Source organism: Andrena cerasifolii, chromosome 12, assembly GCF_050908995.1.
Source record: "Andrena cerasifolii isolate SP2316 chromosome 12, iyAndCera1_principal, whole genome shotgun sequence".
NCBI lineage: Eukaryota > Metazoa > Arthropoda > Insecta > Hymenoptera > Andrenidae > Andrena > Andrena cerasifolii.
Window position 1 is genome coordinate 6,360,361 of NC_135129.1, and position 19,645 is coordinate 6,380,005.

At 39.5% G+C, this 19,645-nt stretch overlaps 1 protein-coding gene across 2 annotated transcripts in view; it reads left to right on the top strand.

Annotated features, from left to right (window-relative positions):
* The first annotated feature begins 18,811 nt into the window (after positions 1-18,811).
* Irsp53 (Insulin receptor substrate 53 kDa) overlaps positions 18,812-19,645 on the top strand; it is a 202,918-nt gene continuing 202,084 nt past the window's right edge. For both annotated transcript variants that reach the window (XM_076824776.1, XM_076824777.1), the window contains exon 1: positions 18,812-19,084. The gene's annotated coding sequence lies outside the window, so the exon portion shown is untranslated. The remainder of the gene's footprint in view (positions 19,085-19,645) is intronic.

Genomic DNA, 19,645 nt, shown 5'->3' on the forward strand with positions numbered 1-19,645 from the left:
CCGTGACAACTTCATAAATCTACGGTGACTCATGGCGAATCCCTTTTCTTCCTGCGGTTTTCCCATCGATAGACGCTGGAGCGTTTTCTTGGCATTTCTTAGAGGAGGGTGCGCCGTGTTATGCGTGTGTGCTCAAGGAGACACGTCAATGTCCCGGCGAATCCATTCACTGGCGTGGAAAAAACCGCCGACAGATTGTGAACAATTGATGGGTGTCAAATATATGAGAATGATTTTCAGATACGCGAGAAAACAATTTAAGTAATGCAAGTGCTGGCGGTGCTCGCGAAATTCATGAATGTCACATTGGGAAGTCGAGGCCATTCACTTTGAGCCATTCATGTCCTGCGATTGCTTAAAAGAATTTTAATTAACATTTGAATATCTCAATCCATTAATTACAAGACAATTTGTCAGAGAGATAACGCAGCTCACTAGTTTTCTGAAGTGTTCGTACATTATGATCGCGGATAATTAAATGTATAATGCAGTAGTCGGTAATTTACGATCTGTTGTTCATTCAGTGAGCCACGGCGATAATTTCACTAACCCGCGGCGAAAATTTATGGCTATTTATTTTTTTTTTCCACCCCCTTCCATCGGGGCAGCCACCTCGGAACCGCTACGAAAATTTATTTCTTTTTATCCCCGACCATTTTTTACCTAGATTTATGAACAAGCCGAATAACAAGCGTGATACTTTATTAAATTCTTTTTAGTCGCCGCGAACTACAATGCAGCCTGATTTTAATTCCGAACAATAGCGTGTTAACGAATCCCTGAATGATAACTTTGACTTGCTACCGGAGGAAAAACTACGCTCCTACATATGAAAAATATCGCAAATAGTCGACAGCAATTTAAATAATTCAGTAACGAACTTTTATTCCAACTTCTCTTGGAGGGGTTGGGAGAGGACAGTTTACCTCATTTATGTCTGAAATTGGAAAACAAAGTAATTACTCCAAACAACTGCGAAATAAAGATAAATGCAACGTGATTTAGCGTTCCTTAATTAGTTACTGTACACTAATTTAATGTCCCATAATTTTCTGTTTAAGGAATATCATAGTAGATTTCCACCTGAGCATTGCTTTAATTATATTCCCCCGATAATAGACTTATTTATGCAAACACTATAGCGAAGTTTAAAGGGTCAATATTTAATCGATATTAATACACGGGTGTAAACACTAATGCAATGATAATTAACTGAAACAAATATCAATATGAAAGTGATATTGACTTTGACATCAATTTAACACCAATGAATAGAAATTGATATTAATTTGAAAATCGGCGGCAACGTTAATTGTGAGTTATATAATACTGTTATTTATCTACACGTAGCGCGGCATTCATGTTCATTCTCTCATGAATTTTACGCCGGCGGTCGGAAAGCTCGTTTCTTTGTGATCGATAAATATTTATGTGGAAGCCATGGTACTGCATAATGCCAGTATTTTTTTACACGGCTCCCATCGACGAGCGATGAATTTATAGAATCTTTAAGTGGTTCGCTTAACACTTTTCCTAGGTGAATCGAGTCGCATAAACTGGCAGAGATGCACGGAAACGAATGCTCTACATCGAGAAGATTTCACGATCGTTTTCGGAGGGCCATTGCTTTAAATGAAAAGTTATGTCTCTGCTGAAAACGAAACGCAGTTCCATTCGAAGCACGACAGAAATTTATCAACGTCAGTCCTAAAACGCATACTAAATTTCAATAGATTTTACTGCGCACGTTCCACGAGCACGCGAAAGGGAAGAAGAACATTCCATTTTATTGTTTCATTCAAAGACATCTATTACAGAAATAATATGAAATGTTTTTTTTTAAAGTAATTAAAAGAAATTTAATTTCAATTATAATTACTCTATTTCAGACAATTCACGTAAATATACATTTCACGTGAAATAAAACACGTGTTCCACATAATTCTCTTCACGAATTCAAAACCTACAATTCTCCTGCAAAAGTTCCCCAGCCGTCTGCATAGACCATTGATTCCCAAACTGTGGGTCGCAACCCCCAAGTGGGTAGTGAAGTGTTTTCTGGAGATTTGCCACAATTATTTTTAGTTGGCGATTTTTAGCACTTACTTATTTTAATATTCTGAAACATCTAGTTTGAATGTGTTTTCTTTACCCTATTAAATTTATCTTGGAGATCGGGACTCAAAAAAAGTTTGGAAATATTGGCACAGACGATCACGTTGCAAAATCCAAGAAAAGAGGTTTCATCAACTCGAAGGGCCCTAGCGAGCTTCCTCATCCGCCGTCTCCCAGATGCCGCGAAAGAATCAAGGTGCTTCGAACCCAGCCACCCCCAGCTGAACTAAAAAAACACCCCTTCCCATCGCCAGTACGTCAAACGTTTCCCTGAGAGTCGCATTGCAACAGACATTCCTGCAAATCTCTTTCTCTCTCTGTGCCACTGACCCGTACTTCGCTTAGCACAGACACAAAACGTTCGTGCGCGCGCGATCCAACACACCTGCGGTCAGATAACGCTTAGGCGCATCCCAGTTCATGAACAATACGGATTCACTCGAACCACAGTCCCAGCGAAGGGGTACAGAGCGGTGAACACCGTGGAAGCAGGCTTTGTGCAAACTGAGATCGTGTAGATGGAACATTGAGCCGACAATATGTCTGCTAAACCTTATGTAACGCGATCACCTTGTCCCTATCTCTGTTTGTGCATGTGTGCGTCTCTGCGTGCCGACCGGAAGTTAAGCCTCCAGCCCCGATACGTTTTCCTTAATTCACGACCAGCCAGAGGAATGAATCCCAGCGATACGTTGGATGATAAATTGCTGCATTTCGCTGGCTACGGATTGCTCCATTCCTGATGAGAGGAGAAATAAAGGGGATAGCTGCGAGTGCATTGGAGATGTTCGTAATTTAAGTCAAGGTGTGCAAAAGGGGAAATTTGTTTTTTTTTTCGTATTTTGAAGGATGAAGTGTAGGGTTTCTTCCGAGGATTTTTTAGTGGCGTTTCCACAGTCTAGTTGTGAGGTTTAAGGGAGTTGGGTGCGAGTACTATGGTAATCATAGATCGTGTTAAAATTTGCGAGGCAGATTACTTTAGTGGAGAAATTCGAGTTAATTAAGAATCAGGTTTTGATGGGAGCTTTTGGGAGCTTATTTATAATACTTCAAGCTACCTACTTTTTGTTAAAGTTAGAAATAAATTCTCCATAGGAAAGAATATTCTTTCCCAAAATTATTTGAGGATGAGTTGAACGAGGATCCAAGCGGGTGCGATAAAATTAATAGCGCTGATTAAAATCTACATTTCAGCGTTATCCACGAATCAAGTTTGGAAACCCTTAAATTTTCTAGACACATTTAACGTCCTATCTGGAATGAAACTATCGCGCTACGTCCAACATTTCGGTAGGATTCATTACACCAGGCATTAACTTAAGAGATTTCAATAGTTCAAGAGGATTTCGCCCAGCAGATTGAGGCTCACCTTGATGATCTTCCACTTTTACAAAATGTCTGGCATACTAACTCTGGTAACCCCGGAATTTCGAAAGGGATTCGCGAGTTCAGAGTTTGCTCTCGCGAGGAAGAATCCACAGACGTGAAACGTATGTTAAATATAAAATTGCAGGATCAATATTTTACAAAGACCTCAATTTCAGGTTCAATCAAACTATTCATGAAAAAAGACACACGAACCTTACATTATGTGCTGAAAAATTGTTTTTATCATAATCCCACGTTAATGGAATAACTGCTCCTTTGAGGGAAGCTAAGCGTGCAAGAAAAATTCTATCTGCATATTCAGGAGAATTCTAGAGGGAAGCAGAGCTTTTCGGGCACAATGGTTTTGCAAGGAATACGACTGTAATGAAAAGCAAGACAGAATGTTGTAGACACTCGACGAACTTTCGCCATTACCTCGCAGATATCTCTATGCTTAAAGCAGAGTAGGTGGCGGATAAAGTGACAGCAATGTGCACGGTGCATTAAAGACACCTGAGTGCGTGCATTCGGAGCGTCGGACTAGCAATGTGTTTACTAAGGCTTCTCGTATGATGTTTCTCTCTTCAAAGTTCCCTTCAGTGACGTATGATAATCCTACAAAGGAAACGCGACGTCGTAGTAAAGCAACGATTATTAGCGATGACTGTGTTCCGACGATAAGCCCTCTGTTCGGGTAGCTTTTGAATATACTGCAGCAAAGCTTGATTCATATTGAATACAATAAATTTCCATTCAATACTGTTAACAGCAGTGGCAAATATAACAGAATCTTCATTGTTTGAAATAATAGTACCTCAATGGAGATACGAGTATTCAAATGGGAATATTTTAGGATAATAGAATACTCGCAATAAAGCGTAAAATGTTCGAACAGCACAGAGTCAACAAAGTAACAAACGTACGTGTAATAGAGATTCTAATGTTGTAGATTTTCTAAAATGGAAAGCATTGAGAATTGTAAACAATAGCACATTGGTATTTCAGTGTGAATATAATCAGGATGGTAATACTTTAAAGGAAATATTAGAAAAATATGCCACACGAAAATGGAAAGAATTTCAGTAGTTCGTGTCAACGATTGGTCCTTAATGAGAGATGCGTTTGAATGTGATATTACCAGCACCTGAGATTCAATGTACAGGTCGTAGAAACTTTCTCCATTACGACAACTATCTAGCCATGTGCGTTCAGATGAAGAAAATGTTCGTTGCAATGGGCAGGGAGATGTAGGGCGCATTAGGGATGTCTGAATCAGGACGTTTCACGCGAGAAGTCTTCATTGCGCTTTTCACATTGTTATACATTCCTGCTTATTCTCCTTCCAAGCCTTTGTCAGCTTGTATTTACAGTATACGAGGCGCAAAAGGAGCTACGTAACAATTTCTCTCTAAATTAACATGAAAAATTCAAGTGTTCACTTAGCAGTTTTTAAGAAAGCTCTTAATGCTATAATTTATACGATAGAACGCTCTTATTAACAATGAATATTTTCACGAAAAAGAGTAAATTATTGCCTCACATCAAGACTTCTAGTATTGCACATTTTTTTATCAAGCTTCAAGGTTAAGTCACTCAAAAGTACGATGTTCAAAATCGTATCAATTTATCTTCTAAACGATGAACAATTTTGTTAGCTTCTAAAGGTATTGGAAAATTTTATTGAGCTCGTTTCTAAGCTAAACTTGGATTAATCGCGATTGGAAGTGTTCTTCCAAAATTATATTAGGTCAGAGAAAGGTACGCGATAAAAGAAGAAAATATTTATAAAGTGTGCAAGAGAAAGGCTGGGCGCAGGAGCACGCAGGAAAAGGGTAATGAAATCAACGGTAGTATATCTAGCAATAGAGAAAACAAAAGGCACGGTCACTGCTAAGCAACTCGAGGAATCCGGTTGTCCTTCTATCTCTAAGCTTCTTGCACAAGAAAGTTCCACGTTTTAAACGTCAGCGGCTCATCGGAAGGACCTCCAAATTCCGTTCACGACTCGCTTCCACGACAAAGACGTACGAGCTAGATCACGAACAAGGAGGAAAGGGACTACCCTTCCATCATGCATTATGCAAAATAACGTATTAATAACGCGTGGCTTCCGAGCGGATTTTAAAGCGTATGCTAATCGAACAGGGACGTTTGCCCTGCCTTTTAATGTTTAATGCGTGATACATCACGGGATACAGCGCGAAACGCGAAAGCTCGTGGGAAACGGCGTAAACGGCCCGACGTTTACGAAATTTCAATAAACGCCACATTTCTCTGCTGTATGTTTTGTATTATCGTGCTAGTCTAAAATTTTTCTACTTCTCTACGCGTTTCTGTTGCGGCTTTTCGTTGTGTACGCCTCTAGATTTGCGAGTCGACTATTTAAATCACTGTTGCACGGTTTATTGCCCCTGTGGGGGCATTAGCCATGACTTAGGTTTTACTTTCCTGAATCCCGGTGGTAAAACCGAGATGGAGGTGGGAAAAATTGGGAAAGGCATTTTTAGGGATGAAAAGGAGAGCGTGTACATTTTACCAGCACAGTGAAATGTTCTTTCTCGTAAAATAAAAATTACTTGTTTAAGTTTCATTTTGTTACTGAAATTTCTTCACTGTACTTACACTGAAGGGTTTAGAAATTAGATTCTTGACTTCATTTCCTTTGTCGCACCAGGAGGGGTCTTCTAATGTAATTCTTAGATGTTAATTGACTTTCACTGATAGGGATTGTACTACTGAAGCACTACTGATAAATATTATTTTAGAAACAAATTATTGTTAATTGTTTAGGAGGTAGCGTAAATGTCCTAATTACTGCTAGCGTCCCTATTACTGCCACTTCATTTATTTTATTTAATAAACACGCAACGAATAAAGAATAGTGTAAAAAAAAATTATTATTAAATTTGGACTGTTCTTCTGATTATTATAGTACACTATTCTTTATACGTTACGTTTTATAAATAGTTTGTAAGTCTGTTTTGGAAAAAAGGTATTTATTTTACATATAGAAGGTACAGAGCGTCAAAATCAGCTTATGGGTGACTCACACCCAGAGTTTCAACGAAGGGTTGATGAAACATTCTTCAAACTTTTAAAAAATGCATACAACCTTGAAATACAGATTATAAAAAGTTATCCGTGCAGAATGTTACATTTTGTAAGAAGTAAGTACCTGTCTCTAAAACTGTATGTACATCATTGGCTCAAATATTTTCGTCGTGCTGTGCGAAAGCTTATTAAAACTTATGAAACGAAGGACATAACTTTGTCAAGATTCTGAATTTCAGTAGAAAAATAAGATTGAAACAAGTGAACCTGGCTTTAGTATTAATTTACTTAATTCACTCCCAGGATTTTTCGCAGCGAAGCAGCAGGCCCTTTTATGCCATCGTAACTTTCGTGTTAAAACTTTTTTGCTGCTTCAGCCTGTTTTGCGTATCGATCCTACGAGCGACCCAAATAATTCCGCGCTTCGTAAAGTAGTTCGATCGGAAGTTTCGAACAGCGCGCTTTAAATGCCCATAGCTAAGTCTCTGAGGGTACACGCGATGTGCATCACCGTGAAAAAGCTTTCGATTCAACCACCTCGGATCTCATCTCGGTTTCTTCCCGCCGTATAAAAGCCTATCTCCTCCGCCGCGGAGACAGTTATGTAAACGTGTATATACGTCCTACTTGGATTGTTCTCCGACGACGGGATGTAAGATCGATTCAACATCTCCTCGAGTTCACTTCGTCCTACACACTTTATCCCTGGCATTTTGTCCCTTGCTTTCACACTGCTGTTTCCTATACCCGCGTCGAGAGAAGATTATTCTAATCCAGAAAAATTGAAAGCATAACCGAACACTTGGTGCTCAGGGATCAGTGTATCTGACTGTTTTCGTTAAACTATGACTATGTATATTTTCCTTCATTAATTTGTAGTTGGAAGATATTTCTATAAAAATTCAACGTATGAATGATAAATTCTCGTAAAATATTACGATGTTACGCAATTAAAAATTGAAAAAATTCAACATTTACATAATATTTAACGAGCATTTACTTTTCATAGGTATGCTGAATTTTTTCTTTTTTCTCTATGCCTCCGTGCACTTCTTTTACCTGAAAGTTGGAGTAAGCTTAAAGTATATTATATTACATCGAATCAAGCAACAGAAATGTCAAATGCAGCGTGTCCCTATTGTATACTACAATGATAAAAGAATATTCGTAAGAGATGAGTATTTCTACCTATTCGAATATTGAGGTACCCGAATACTCCCTGTATTTGATTCCTGTTTATGGAAAAAGTAAAAAATGATATGATCCATTTAATGCAAAAGTGGCGTAAGTCAATTTTTTGCCTACTTATTTTAACACCACATCTCGAAAGCTTAACCTTCGTTCTGTTTTGTGCGGGAGTTATCCAACAAACAACTTTATCGACTTACACCACTTTTGCATGTTTCACGAGCTGCAATAGCCTACATAATGAAACCAATAATTACGGTTTGTGCATCGACTCCTCAGAGACAATCGAAAGGCCACTGTAATCCATAACTCATCATTCTCATTGAATCAAGCATTGCAATTGTACATGCACTGGTGACATTAATATTCCACCCCCAAGCTCTAGTCTAAATTCGAGATCCACGCCTCAGAAAGCCATCCAAAATTATCAAGCTTCCACTGATCCTCAAAGTGACTCGAGGCAAGACAACACCCTACAAGACGATCCCATTGAAGACTCGAAAAGGCAGCGAATTGAACGTCCATCACCCGAAGGCCCACCCCGATCGACACGGATAGCAAGTTGATCGCTGATTCCGTAAGACCCCCCTCGCAAGCGATGATCCCCATTCGTTTCCCCCCAGTCTGCCACGCCGCGGAAGGAAGCGAAACAAGATTCCAGGACACAGTCTCGCAGGGCCTAAATATTCGACTCGTGAACGAGCCCACGGGTCCCTTTGTTCGCGGGGCGAGATCGAGAGGAAGGTTTCAATAACGTTGCCTCGGCGCCCTGGGGCCCGTCTCCGCTCGGGCGCGAATAAATTTTCCCCGGCCAACTACTGTGTCCATTACTTTCCCCTTATCGACGGGCTTTCGTTCCTTCGCCGTGAAAGAGCGCGGCACGTGACCGTTTCGCGGCGCTCTGACGTCGCCGAAAAGTAAATAAGCCGTAAAATATTGCAGCCGGGGGGGAGGCGGCGGGCGACTTCGCGAGAGGGTTCGAACGCCGTCTTCGAACGGGGGGTGCCACGGTATCCATCACGGGACCTGTCAAAGCCACGTGGAATAAATGTAGCTTGTAAGACGCTCGCGGCCCGACGCACGTAGACGCGCCGAGGGTGTCGCTGCTGTTACCTCGCCACTGTCCTGACGATTCGTGTTAACGACGCGTGGCGGTTATTTATGGCTAGCAGACTCCCTTTCAGCCGCCATTCGCCGCTGCGTCTTTGCCCGGTTTGGGCACTGGGACTATGTTTAATCGCGGGCGCTGGGGGTGACTGGGATTGTTGAATGGAGGATAGTGGGATGATAGAAATTTGTGAAGATAGTGTAGGGAAAAAGTGGGGTGGAGGTGGAGATATCGTTGATGTGGGTGGGTTTGAGTGATGCGTGCACGAAAGGCGGGAATTTAATGGATTCTTGGTAAGGGATAAACGGTAGCGTAAAAGGTGCGAAGAAAGTTGTGCGAGTCTTCCATCAGCGGCTGGGTTTGAATAGTTATGTGTCTGCTGTACTGCCGGGCACTATTGTATATCGATCCGTCACGCGAAAAGTTAAGAGATATTCGTGTAAAGTAAATAGTGTATCATCGGACACATAGGTGGCATTGTTTTAAATTAACAATTACTTACTAGCTTTACTACTCGGCTTCGCCCGAAATTTAGATTCTGATTTTATACAAAAACATTTTATATATTTCTTTTTTTTGTGTGAAAATAATCACATTCATCTGGATTAGCTAGACATAATGAGCTGGGACACATTTCGTGATCCCGGAGTTACCTGCTTACCCCAGAGCTTTCTGCTGTATATATTAAGATTAGTTAGAAGAAGATGGCGTATTGTTTTAAATTTAAAAATTAGTAAACAAGTGGCTATTCAAAGCGACAAAGTTTATCGTAAAAAAATGTGTCGCAATAAATTAGTCGTCCTTATAAGTTTTCTAAAGTTGTATGTAAATCCCCCCTATGCGGGGGTGTATTCAAATTGCTTTATCTGCCGTGTTTAATTTTTCCATGATTTTTAAGAAATGGCCTCTTCTTGGCCATTTATTTTTCAACCAATGCATACATAGTCATATATTCGGCAAAAAATTGTGTCGAGCAGTATAAGTATGCCTAAAATTATTCAACACATTGACTGTTACACGATGTTCAAATGTTGGGCTTCATCTGTGACCTGTCGAAAATAAGAATAGGTATAACACTTAATCCTGCTACAGTTTTCTGTTTAGCTGCACATTTAACAAAATGCCAAGCAATGAGATACACGCGTATTAATAATAGCTTCCTTACGTTTTTCTTAAAATTAGAAAACAACAAGAAAAGGAACCTTCATCATTGCTAATGACAGTAATATTATTCAGAACTTTGCAGATTCAAAGGTTCGGTGATTATAAACAGTTTGAAGAAAAATTGTAAGCTAGAAGCGCCGGTTGTTAGTGACCCCCGCGACAGTCGACGTGTTAATTAATTATTTGCTCGTAATAAACTGGGCGCTTGCTTTATCTCCGCCCCCGAGTCTGCATCGCGAACTGTATCTTGCAAATTAATGGTTCTTGTTGTTCTACTTGTAATACTGATATTAACGCAATGATTCCTCTGGATCTTTGAAATAAATCAAGTACAACGCACAAAACGTTCTTTGTTCGGCTGCAAACCTCATTGGCTATCAATTAATAAACGAAGGCGACGGTGTCCCACAAACGTAATGGCGACCTGTCGATGACCCCGCGTAATCGAGAATAACTCCCTTAACGAGACCTAATTATTCGTTGTCTCGTGTTTCCTGTAGTGGTTGGTTATTCGCAATAAATATCGCCTTTTAGTTACAAATAGAAATTAAGTAATTCGAGGTTCGATGAATGAATAGAGTACTGAATATCAATTGAAATCGAAAGGTACGTCGAAATTTATATGTCGTGGGATTCGTCAAAATCGATATTTCTTTTGGTAATAAATTTTCGCTGAAATATTTTTTGCTGTCACTTTGTTTGCAAATAATTTGAAAGTGCTAATGAGTCGAATATGAAAAAGTGTCAGTCATCCCTGGGTGCTTTTTAATTAATGCGAGCAGCGTGTGCGGGAGTTTCTCTCTTTTTGTAAATTTAATTACTCGAGCATTCAGCCAGCGGAGGTCGCATAAGGCAATATTTCATTCACGAGCATAAATTAAGTGTTCTTTTTCGCTGAAAATTCATTGTCTTGCCTCTTGCAATTAACACATTAACGCATTAGCATCTTACTACACAGAACAAATAACTGAAGTTGCATAAACATACAGTACAGAATGTATTGTTATATACAGTTCAATAAAATAAAAGTAATATCGAAATATTTTAATAATTTTACTAATTATCAACACTTACTTGCTTGAAGATATAAAGTGGGTCTATAGAGGACATGCAGGGATGTGATCGCTCAGGGACAAGTATTTTTTATTGATACATAAGAAAAATTAACATAAAATAGTGCAACACAATTATTCTCCTATTATTCATAATTAACTTCCTATTATTTACTTCTTAACTACAATTTTTCTTAATTTCAATAAGTTACTTTATAGTGCATCAAACATTTGATACGTTAATATTGCATTAGAATCTGCCTGTCCATACGTCAATAAGTACCCTTACAATTCTATGTTAATTAAGATAGAATCAATTTCATAACAAACCGCATTATAATTGAATTAGTAAGCAGATCATTTATATTTCAATTCGTAGTGATTTATCGGTCATTTTTACCAGAAAAACAAATGCAACTGGTCAATAAAGGGAACATAGTCATCAGTGGAGTCATGTAGCTCTCTTTTTTACCAAATCATTTACAAACGCAATGAAATTCTCCAGAGAGGCTGGAAATCCTTCAGCTGTGTAAAATAGGAAAGCTGCCCGGAGTGTAGTGCCGAAAGTTTGACCGCGACGTATTGTTCGGACGTGAACTTAAGCAATGTATCTTATTGTATAAGTTAGTTCATGATGGTAGACTCTTAAGTGCCCTCCTGTTTCTCAGTTACGTTACAACGATGAATCACAGATAGCAGTGCTGCGCAGGTAGGTACTGCATCTCTCAACAGGACTCGGACCTTTCCCCATCCTCTACAAATTCATCCGATCTCTATGGAACCTGCTCGTGCAAATATGAAAACACTGAAATACCCCATCCTCCATTGCAAAAATAAAATAAAAAACTAATCAAGGCTTTTAATCAATTTTTAATTTAATAACTCTCTATAGAGTAATCTACATCAACCATATTTCATGAATTACTTTTACGAAGAGAAATAATTGAAGAATGAAAAAAACATAAGTGCTCATATTGGAGCTTTCAGTGTCGACTGAATATGTCTACTTTTTTCATAGCCAGGATTGACAGCGCCATTTCACCTTCAATCCTGCAATTTCTGTAACTTCGCTGCTGACTCTAGAACTCATCGCAATTCTCCAAGTCACTTTATTTTATATGCACTCCATAAAAGTGCAGTCTGTGAAGTTCTTTAACAAGACCCATTCAAGTTACTTACGTAGCACGCATTGAGCTTATTTATCGTTCTATCGAGGGCATAGATTGCCAGCAGTTTCCCTGCGAGTGCTGTTAACGTCCCTGATGTTTCTACGAACGAAGTGCACGGCTGCAATGCTTTACGTTAGGCGTGTCTTAAGAACAACCGCTAAACTGACCAATCACACACTAGCGAACGAAGAGAGCAAAAAGAAAAATCGAAGTTTGAAAATATCTAGTGGGTACAAATCCATGCACCGTGCCCGGTAATAATAAAGTAAGAATGTGCACACACGGGTTCGTGCGCTCGCAAATATTCGACTTGTTGTTCAGCTTCGAGTGCATCGATGAAAACTCACGGCACTGAGATCGATAAGCTGATAGCGGGCGCAACTGGCACAATGCAGTGTATTAATGGCGTGCAATTCATAATTGCTGTAGGCAGACACAGTTTATACAGTTTCAATTCGTTATCGCTGTCAGTGAATTCGCGAAATCACGGCACTCGGGGCGTTCGTGTTTTGAAATGTTGTTTGGCCATGTCAACTTATAAAATAGCAGTAGCCAGATTCGAGAGGCACTGCCGATATTTTCAGGGTGCGAAATTGAAGAGCTGAAGTATAATATACTCATGCTGTTTGTTTTTAAAACAATACAAGTAAAATACAACAATAATTATATTGCGGAGTCAGTTGCTAATTAATAAAATTGAAATTAAGATTGCAAATTAGAATTTCAGCTAAAATATTTCACACGTGAAAACATTATGGAGAGTTTCATTTAACAAAAAGAATTTTTTTTCTTCCTGCGAGACGTTTATCTGAATTGCTTTGTGACAAATTTCAACCATTCAATTTGAATTATTCGTATGCAGGACAACGGAGAAATTATTTTCTATTAATTTCAGATTATTGCACAGCAACAATGATTTAAATGAAGTATGCGCAATTTAACGAGTTTAATAATTGAATATTTTCTGATACGCCGTTTCAAACGTAAACCGAGTCATATAATGCCGCGGAATTTGACTAAATTAAACTTCAATGGAATGTAGAAAACCGCGCGAGCTAATTAACTAAATTAAAGTTACCTTTGCTTTATATCGCACATTTTCCCTCGGTTTTCTCTTTCGATATTTCTTGCGGTTCAGCGAGCTTTACGAAATTTCAGGGAGCTTGCAACGCAAACCCGTGTTCTCAAGTTTCAATTGCTTTGAACGCAAATTGGGGAAAGTGCATTTAATGTAATACAGTAGAGTTTATAAGCAACCTATAGTAAAACTGCACACGCCAAGGATAAACTGGACGTGCTAAGTTTTTCGCTCATAATTCGAGGTGAAACGCTTTAACAGGCACGTGTGAAAACACTGTGTTAAGGTTGTTTTGAAAATAGTTGCGTAAGATAAAAAAATGTTCACGATGACTCCGCAACGTTTAGTATTTTTTAACGAAATTAATTTTCTACTTAATAAGAAATACGTGAACATATACAATCTTCACATCCATCCAAAAAATTAAAAAGCAGAAATAATATAATTTCCCAACAAACGGCAAAGAAATTCATCAATCCATTCGACGAGTTCAAATAAAATAGGTTTCGACTAACCACCAGAGCAATTTGAAATTTATTATCGAAAATTGCAGTCTTAATTAAAATGTACAGTGTATTATTATCTCAAGCTGTTCCTTTGCCTCTTACCATTTTTCCATGCAATTCGTCTAGAAAGTAATCATGACATTTTTAAATTCTTGAGGATGCAACTCTTGTACAGATTTCTTTTGTGACGAGTACACAATGGCTGCATAAAGACGGCTACTTAAGACGACATTACCGCTAAGTAATTTTCAATTAAATGATCGAAGGCTCAGCGTGTACTCGTTCGAGTTTGCATAATGTGAGCCTAACATAACAGGAGGCATACTTACCGGTGACGAAACTGCGACGACGATACTCAACGCTTTCGACGATACCTTTCGGTTCGACAAGAAGCATCGCATGCTTTGCGGAAACGTACTCGCGTCGACTACAGTGCATTATTTAATTAATTTCTAGCACTGGAAGGGTCCTATACAGATAATATTATTTTGCCCACCATTTTCATGAATAGTATTTTGGGAAAAAGGGTTTTATTTAAAACATGCAGTCCCATTTAAATTTTAGCAAGGAGGTGAATTTATTTGGTGTGAAATATAAATGATGCATGAGTTCCAATCCAGATTAATATAAATTTATCTCTTCTGAGGCAAATTCAACGAGGTACAAAGAATCTAGGCATCATTCTACTAAAAACAAAAATAATCGAGGAAAGCGATATGTTGAGTTGTATATAAATAAAAGCCTGTGTAATAATGGTTAGGTTTATATTATTATTCGTATAAAAAATAATATGAAGGTGTTTGCACTGCTGAGTGGCAGTAGCAGACGTGTGCGAGAGCACTGGCGAACGAGAAATTCTGTATTTTCCGAGAGCCATGTTTAGGTTAACGTAATATGCCTTCGAGCAGTCATTGCTAAATTTAATGAAGCATAAGCAAGCCTAATCAGACCGAGTCACGAGCAGCTCGCGTCGTCGCCTGCAGCGTTAACTCGTTGAAACACGCCAAACGCCTCCGTAAATTGCAACTCGACGCAGCTCGCGACAATCTTAGTGTACCGTGAAAATCATGGTTTATTCTACTGTGTCTCATAAACATGATTTTTATAATTAAACTGCGTGATTGTACGAACGTTAAAAAAATATTTATAATGTTTTACATAGAACACGTTGCACCGAACACCAGTAATATTCTTATACTCCGTTTCGAGTTTAAAAGAAAAGACACCAAACTATTAAAAATTAAAAAAAAATATTAAGTAGATCATTAATAAAATTTCACAGAAATACCTCAAACTTAGCGTGCTTAATTTTGAATTTACAAAATCGATAATAAGTTTCACATTTCCAGCGGGTTTATTTTTCAACAAGTTTCTAAAATTAATGGAAATTAATTCACGAACTCGCGATAAAGAAGTGAGAATTACAGAATTTAATTAAAGTATTTGAATTTCATTAGATCGGTGTGTCTCCGTGTTAAAATTTGATTATCTGTATAAAGCAATGGAAATTATTTTTAAGAGGACACTGTGCATATCCTTAATAGCCTGGTGTAAAGTGGAATGTATCGGCGATGAATATTCACACGACGCCCCGACGTTTATTCGCCCAAAGCAATGATGAATTAAGATGCACGCCTCTGAGAAGCGCGCGAAGTTTAGACGGAACGTGGCCAATTTATCACGAACAAGCGTCGTTACACGCAGCCGAATACAAGCAAGTTTAATCAAGCTTAATCAAATGAAATCACGATTAACTCACATCGTTGCCCGGGGCAGCAATTCGGCTCATCGCGTCAGATGACTCCGTAAATTCTCCGGATTCGATGGAGCGCGCAATCACTCAAACTGTCTCGCCAACGGGAACCGCATTTACCTACATAAGTCGGGAACTTTGCGCGCGTTACTTCATACCGCAGATCAATACTCAAGTGCTTCTGAAGCCATCGAAGCCGTCGATTTCTCATGGTCAGACAAACAATGCGTAAATTATTCAAGTTCTGTAAAACTAAACAGAAGAAAGTAGCCACGGTGAAACGAGCGGTTCTCGATGCACTGGAAACCACACTTCAGCGTAACCGCTTTCTTCTACTTAATCTCACTTTCTTCTGTTTAGTGTAACATGGGTAGTTCGTCAATTAGAAACCATCGAGGCATAGAGTCACGAGAAACTACATCTTCGAAGCAGCATCTAATGGAAGTGGCTTCTATTGATTTTTATGAAATTCTTCACCTCGCGGGGAAAGTACAAACTATTTAACCAAACAGGGGATAGACCGGGAAACTAACAATTCCTAGTGCTTTGTAAGAAATTCAGTCTCGACCCGGTTTAATTTCGACATCCGTGGACGTTTTGAAGTGTAATAAATCTTTTTCTAATTTTAATTGTAACATATATAAAATTTCTTTTTGAAATGTTGTTGCTTCTTTTTGAATTTGGGACACTTGAGGGAAGCTGTTAAAAACAGTGGACGGGGATTGAACAGATTTGCAAGCGTCCGTCCGTGGATAATCGAAGAATTGGAATAAGTCACGATTAACGCGCGCAAAGCGTGGAGGGACACGCTGGTGGACTACGTAAATTGTAGCGTCGATACGATGCGTAACGAACCGATGCTACCAGCTTCGGACCTGTTCGAAATGGTGTACGCACACGTCCCGCGCGTGTAATTAGGGAACATACGTGCCTCGCTTGACAGTTCGTTGTATTCGACGAAGTGTTTTCACGCCGATTCGCAAGGGAGGCTCCAATTCAAGCCGACCCTGCGCTGCTCCCGCTCGTTTGCATAGCAAATTGATCGAAATAAATTTTTTAAGGAGTCTGCGACGCAACAATTTCAGTGAATGGGGACGATTTCAGACGATGCATCGACTTTGCTTAATTTTTAATAATGGTAAACAGAATTCAAAGAATTAATTGGCTCCATCGCAATTTGGTGTAGTAATGTTTATAAATTTCAGGGAAACATGATTGCGTGTTCGCATAAATGTGGAAACTTTGTGATGTAGCTGTGAATAGTTATTAAAAGAAAGAAGAGCTGTTTCTTCTTCCGCAGGCGATAAAGGTGGAATTAAATTTATAAATGTGAGGCACAAGTAGGTCGATGCTGGCTAGAATTCCTTCGATTCCTGCGTTTCGATAGCAGTTGCAAGGAAGCTTTCGTTTAAACTAGTAACGGTGTCTGTTTAAGAGCTTCCCGATAATGTGATGAGGCGCAGGCATTAAGAAATTGATAAGTCTTGAAGGGAAATCGATAACTACTTGAGAGAATTCTGTTGCGGTGGGTTTGAAGGTATTAGTTTCAAAATAATAAGTAATTCCTTAATGATTGCCGAACTTTACTTTGGACTAGTTTCGTTCGGCGACTCTATTCGAAATCGATGAAAAGGATCGCGGAATGAGAAAACGTTTACTTCATAATGAAACAGAAGCTGAAAACTATTTAAAAAGCCTCTAAAATTTGTCCCCCCTGTTATGATTAAAAACAGTTCCTTCTAATGTTCTGCGATTGTACGCGAAGAAACTTCAGAATTGGAGCTACAAATTTTGTCCGCTTAATTAGGATATAATTAGATTTTTTAGTGCTTCAGAATAATTCATTAATACAGTGGCGTTGGGGGAAAAAATACGAGGTATTCGAATCTCCGCTTTTCCTTCTGTTTCGGTGCAGTTTCTCGCGCGGATTTGCTAAAAGTCGTCATCGGTAAAAAATGTAGAAATTTTGCATGTAGGTATTCAGTGACTTCATCGGATTGGAAAACACGGCCATGAGATTGTGACAACCGGTTGAGAGGCTTATTCGACCTTCATTCCGGCCTTTACCACATTCCAACGAGCGCCGTGAATTCCACTCCTCGTTTCGACGTGACCCCACAAACTTGAGGACATCTTCCACCAAAGGGGGACCGAATTTCAGGTTCGACTTCGACAGATTACTAGTAAAATAACTAGGGAACGTAATGGAGCAAGGGGAGTCCTAATACTCATGATTGCATAATGACAGTACGATTACAATTGAAGAATATGTTGAATGAAAATATGGTTCCCATCATTCTACTCAGTCATTCATTGTTAACAAGAGAAACAATCTTTAACCCTTCGTGGTCACACGAGGTGTATCGCACTCCAAGAGCAATGTTCGAGTTCAAATTTCGCGCCTCTACGTCTTCCAAAGGGGATTTATAAAAAAAAAATAAAATTAAAAAATCGGTTTTTTCCCACAACCGTGAAAAATCGCGAAAAATGTTCAACTACAAATTTTATCATATAAAAATTTACATTTCTAGAAAAAGACTACTAGACAACAACTGTGTAAGTATTACAAATGTACAATTATCACTGAAAAGTTAAAAGATTCAAAACTAAGAAAATGCTAACTCAAAAAATGACGTACGGTGAACCCCGTGTGACCAATTTCTGATTTTAAGAATGTGTGACCACGAAGGGTTAATATAATACACAGAAAAACTAATTAAAGCTACAGCATAATAAAAATTCATAAATATTATGCAACCGCAATACTCAAAGGAAACCTATTTCCCATACGCTTCATTCCATTCTGCGTATCATAATAACAATCTCAGTGAAACATTCACAGCTACGCAGAGCTCCGATTAAAAACCGCAGCACAAGCGAGTCTTTTAAATTTCCCTCCGGAGGTGGAATTTTTCCCGCGACGCGTCGACCAATCAACACGAGTCGGAGTGGGGGCCTTGACGACAGACGTCAACATTCGATCCGTACCGATATATCGAAGTACACTGGCGTCGTATCGTGTGTCGAACGTTGTAACGAAGAGGAAAATGCGGTGCTTAACTTTTCGCGTGGAACGGAACGTTATCGTCCGGCCGTAGGTCTCGGAACAGTGTGTTGACTACCCAGCGTCGTTGGCACGATTATTTCGCGGGCCCGTAAAGTAGCGTGCTTTTGCAACGTGGTCGCGCCGAGTCCTCACGATCCGGCCCGAGCACGACTGTTCGGGCGAATCGGCAGCAGTTGGCTGGTCTGCAGCGACACCGCGGCTCGAAAGAGGTTCAGTTGCTTCGCGCGCGTCGTACCGCATGTGTTGCCTTTCGTCGTATCCTTTCGTCGCGATCGTGCCCCCGTCGTGCAAGCCAGCGACTCCAGCGATAGTTTCGTGTGTCGATTGTTGATCAAGCTTCCCCTCTTCACCTGTGATCTCTACCGAGGCTCCAGAGAGAACGTGCCCGCTCCATTTGGTGTTGACAAGTTTCATCGAGCCCGCGGGAGCTGATTTCGTGATCGCCGACTCGGCCCACCGGCTGTGGTGAGTAACGAAAGCGCGCGATGTCTTCCTTTTAAATTTTGCGCCACACTTCACACCCGTCGTGTCGAGTCGTGTCGAGTTAACGCGGCGTAGTTTCGTTGTCAGCAGCGTTTGTGATTGTTCCATTTCGTGGTGTGCTGTGCCAGTAAGTAGTGTTTATTCTGAGCATTTTTTGGGGGGATTGTAATAATCGTTAGTGATAATTCGCGGTGCGTGACTCGATCGCGTGATGGGTTATCCTTTTTGCTGTTCCTCTGGCGAAGTGCAGCACTGCTGCGACACGAACACGTAATTCGTCCTTCGTTCTTACGTAGGCTGTTGATTCGCGAAATTTCTACCATAAAGTATCTTCTTTTTAGTTTTGCTCATACTGCGATTGTGAGTTCATAGAATATAATAACGATATTATTATAGGTATATTGTAAACGAAAATGGGAGATGCACGAGGTACGGTATTTTTGAAGGTTTTGTTTGAATTGGAAAGAAAATGAACTTCCTAAATTTTAGAAACATATTATTATTTATGTAGTCTGTAATTTGATGCGTAATAGATTTTAAAGT